General features: G+C 47.4%; 1 protein-coding gene across 2 annotated transcripts in view; it reads left to right on the forward strand.

Annotated features, from left to right (window-relative positions):
• Positions 1-1,518, forward strand: part of FAM219A (family with sequence similarity 219 member A) — a 64,049-nt gene extending 62,531 nt beyond the window's left edge. For both annotated transcript variants that reach the window (XM_070938972.1, XM_070938973.1), the window contains exon 6: positions 1-1,518. This exon is cut by the window's left edge. The gene's annotated coding sequence lies outside the window, so the exon portion shown is untranslated.
• Positions 1,519-4,498: the final 2,980 nt, after the last annotated feature.

Below are 4,498 nucleotides of genomic sequence, written 5' to 3' on the forward strand. Positions count from 1 at the left end.
GTAGGGCAGGGCTATCCAATCTTGGCAATTTTTAAGATCTGTGGACTTCAATTTGCAGAATTCCCCAGCCAGCACAGGCTGGCTGGGGAATTCTGGGAGTTGAAGTCCACGTGACTTAAAAGTTGCCAAGTTCGGACACCTCTACTGTAGGGTGTCTCTACCTGACATTCCAGGTGCAGGAGTCTGAATGGGGAAGGAAAACAATCCATGGCCAGAAATGAAAGGGATTTTATTTTGGGAGCAGGGGAAGAACGAAATACAAGATTTTTTTAAATTTAATTTTATTTTATTTTGCTAAAGAGGAATTGGCCAGGATGAATCCATACCATGGATTACAGGGTACCTGAAATTAAACAACGGTGGCCACTAAAACGTGGGGGGGGGAATGTAACAGAGAAGCAGGGCTCACCCTCCCTTCACCCCGATAGTTTTACCTACTCACTGAACGCAAACCAACACTGAGAAGGAGCATTGCTCACAGTGGAAATCTTGGTTTCTTCAACCTTGAAGAGCAAAAGAGAAGATCTGCATTGGGCTGTTGTCTTCTCCTGCATCTGCATTAAGGGGTCCTTTAGCTTCTGAGGACCAGGGGTCAAGCTGCTGCCCTAAGATGATCTTGGATTGTAGTGCCCATTTGGGGGGGGGTTGTTCTTGGTGCTCTCTGATTGTGGTTGTTTTCTTGCAGACATTTCATGACCCAGCTAGGCAACATCATCAATACTAGTGATGTTACCTAGTTTGGGCATTGAAAAATCTTTAAGCTCAGAGAGCACCAAGGATCCCTTATTATTTCAACCCTGAGCTACAAATATTCTGCTTTATCCGTGCCCACTGGGTTCAAAAACAGGACAGTGGCTGCCTACAGACGTTCTTGATGAGTCCAGAAGGCAACACCCTTTTGTCCCAAGATCCAGTCGGCCAGACCCAGCACCAGTCTCCTTTCTGGATCCATATCTATGACAATTCACCATGGCCAACTCGCCACAGCCAACTTGCCACGGCCAACTCGCTGCAGGAGAACTCAACATGGCCAAGTCGCCACATGTTCTGAGCCAGCTCCCCAAACACGACAAACCCTCTGAAGTTAAAACTCAAAGATTCTTTATTAGGAGCGCCGGCAGCCCCGGCAAAAAGTTTCTCTCTCACCGCAGGCTAAGAAGTCTGTCCGGCAGGGGAGATGAATAGTTGTCTGCCACATCTATTCATCTCTATCCCCTGCCTTTTATCCCCAGAGCGAGGGTGGGGCTTCTCTAGCAGCGCTGGCTCTTCTGTCCCAAGGTCCAGCCCATAGATTTCCACTGCTCTCCTCTCCTCTGGCTTCTGTGCATCCGCACGTCAGGGCACTGGACCCAGCTGTTCTTCCTCCTCCTCACTAGCCACCTCCAGACCTGGGGACTGTTGACTCCCCACCTGAGGGCTGACAGAGGGCCCCGGCTCCACCTCTGTCTCTCTCTCTCTGCCAGCTCCATTCCCTCTCCCCCCTCGGAGCTCTCAGGTTGCCCTGATACTGGCCCTGACTCCCACACCTCCTCCTCCTCCTCCTCCTCCTCCTCCTCCGATTCGGCTGCTGGAGGGGCCGGCAGCCAACAGGCCACAACACCACACAACTAGTTACACTAATATCAAAGAAACGGTGGAATAAAATCATTAAAGAAAGGCTGCCAAAGGGAGGGACAAGATGAAACGCGAACGGCAAAACCTAAAATATTTTTATTCATTTATTTTAAATAATTGAATTGAACTGTTAAATTGTCCTGCGGTGAATTGGCTGTGACGAGTTGGCCCATTCCGTCTGTAGCCAGGAGAGGGACAGGCTGGGCTTCCATAGAGACCCCTTGGCCCAATTCCTGTCCTGTTCTTCGATGCCAGTTAGCGTGCTCTTCTCATTGACAGATTGATGCCCTGTTGGGTCATCGCCGTTGCTTGTAAATAGGTTGCTTTTGCAGCATTTGTAAAAAATTACCGGCCAACCGTAGTAACGGAGGAAAAAATCATAACCGAAATTGATGATTACTCTGCTTTGCTAAACTCGGACCGTGCCAAGCTTTGCAACCTAACAGGGAAACTATTTAAATCTATCATCATCTTCTTTTAACGACCCCATAATCCCTTACAGGGTGGGGTCTGGGCAACTGAATGGAGCTGAGTGTTTTACTGGCCGGATGCCCTTCCTGTCACCAGTGCGGAGTTTTGTTCGGCAGATACATTCTCATCGTGCCCAGAGAGAGAAATAACTGCCTCTACCTAGGATCAAACTCACAGCCTCCTGATTGTGAGGCTAGAGCTCCACCTCTAGGCCACCGCACCACTCAAAATATTTAAATGTATATATATAGACACAAAAACCAATGTGGCAGAGTTGTCGCCCCTCTCAAAGCCAGATTTCCTGCTCACCTCCAGGGACACCTGCTCCACGTTGGGTTACAGATTTGTCCCCTGGCTCATCAACTCTCCCCTCCTGAGCGCAAATCCGGACCTCTGTCTCCTCCTGACAAGAGTATTTATGTACGTGGATACTACATATCCCATCCTGGTTTAGCACGTCCACCCGTTGTCCGTGGAGAAAGTGATCCTGGGGTTTGGGCAAGCAGAGTTTCTTTCGTGGTTCCTTTTGGAGAAGAGTGAAGAGATAAGAGAAAAATAAAAGATATTTTGGAAACGAGATACAGGAGATTGCAGGTTTCTTCTGCTGAGCTGATCTTTTGCGTTGAAGACCAGCCTGGAAGAATTTCATGGGACGAGTAAAACCGTAGCAAAGGCTGACCCTTTTAACCCAATAAACTCTGACCCCAAAGCCCCCAAGTAAAAGGACCTTATTAGTGATGAATCTAGGCCAGAGAAGTTTCCCTTAAAAAAGAGACATCCTTCATTCCTTTGAAAAGCTTCTACCTAGAGATTAACTCATCCGTATTTGATTTTTTTTCACACATGGTTCGTTCACACGGATAAAAGTAATTTAAAAAAGAAAAAAGAAATTTTGCACTGCTTAACGCGATTACAGTCTCCTACCTTTGTGTTTCTAGGCAAACGCTTTGTCGGGTTTTTTTTCTCCATCACAGTTTGGGGGATTGCAAAAGGACTGAGCTTTGAATTTTACCTTCTTCGTATTTGTGCCCTAAAGAGATTAGATTGGTAAATATTACGGCCCGCTCATCTTCTTCTTTTGACCTGTGACCAATTAATCAATCAGAATAGAGTTGGAAGGGACCTTGGAGGTCTTCTAGTCCAGCCCCCTACCAGAGTAGGAGACCCCATACCGTTCCAGATAAGTGGTTGTCCAGTCTTTTCTTTAAAACCTCCAGTGATGAATTACCCACAAGTTCTGGAGGCAGGCTGTTCCCCTGGTTAATTGTCCCCACTGTCAGGAAGTTTCTCCTTAACTCCAGGCTGCTTCTCTCCTTGATTAGTTTCCATCCGTTGCTTCTTCTCCTGCCTTCAGGTGCTTTGGAGAATAGCTTGTCCACCCTCCGTCTTCTTTGGGGCAGCCCCTCAAAGACTGGAATACTGCTATCATGTCTCCCATGGATGGATGGATGGATGGATGGATGGATGGATGGATGGAAAGATGAATGGATTGATTGATTGATTAATTAATTGATTGATCGATTGATAGGTGGATGGATGAATGAATGGATGGATGGGGATGGATGGATGCTGGTATGGTTGGATGGATGGATAGAGATGAATGGCGGGATGATAGAACAGATAGATGAAATGGTGAGAAGGATGGTGGAATGCAGGGAGAGATGGAAGGATGGATCTGCTATTTTCTCCCTCTTGGGGACCATTCATTCAGATGGAAATGTCATAATTTGGGGCTTTAGGCAGTTCAGGAATCCTCCATTCCCACTTGAAGGACTGTCTTTCTGCTTTTGAGGCATGGTTATGCACAAAGCAAGTTTAGACAGAGCTTGTGGTCCTCCAGGCATGCTTTCCTGCCATTCTTCTCTTTCCAGGCCTAACTTACTTGTCCGAAGGAATCTTGGCACCCATGTCCGGAGGTTAGGTCTAGAATTGCAAGCTCTGCTGAATTGCACACAGGCCTCGTTCTTCAGCTTCTGTTGTGTCTTCTCAGTCCGTACCTTGTTCTGCTGAGAGGTTGGCGGCTCCTTCTCTCCGTCTTCAGCATATTCTCCTCCTAACCCTTGGAGGCTGCTCAAAACACCCTCCCCCAATAAGACAGCTGCCCCACAGTGATCCCAAGAGTACCCCATAGTGCATCTCCAGGGAATTCAGGAGCTAAGGTGGAGGAGGCACCTATTTCCAACCAAGCACCTTAACAGAATAACAGAGTTGGAAGGGGCCTCGGACGTCTTCTAGTCCAACCTCTTGCTCAAGCAGGAGATCCTATACCATTTCAGACAAATGGTTGTCCAATCTCTTCTTAAAAACCTCCAACGTTGGAGAACTCATAATTTCTGGAGGACTATTGAGCACTCACAACTTCTGAAGGATCTGCTGAGGTTCTTCTCTGCTTTGGGGGAGATGATCTCCATTG

The sequence above is a fragment of the Pituophis catenifer genome, unplaced genomic scaffold, assembly GCF_029215685.1.
Source record: "Pituophis catenifer annectens isolate HBS135680 unplaced genomic scaffold, rPitCat1.0.hap2 SCAF_2, whole genome shotgun sequence".
NCBI lineage: Eukaryota > Metazoa > Chordata > Lepidosauria > Squamata > Colubridae > Pituophis > Pituophis catenifer.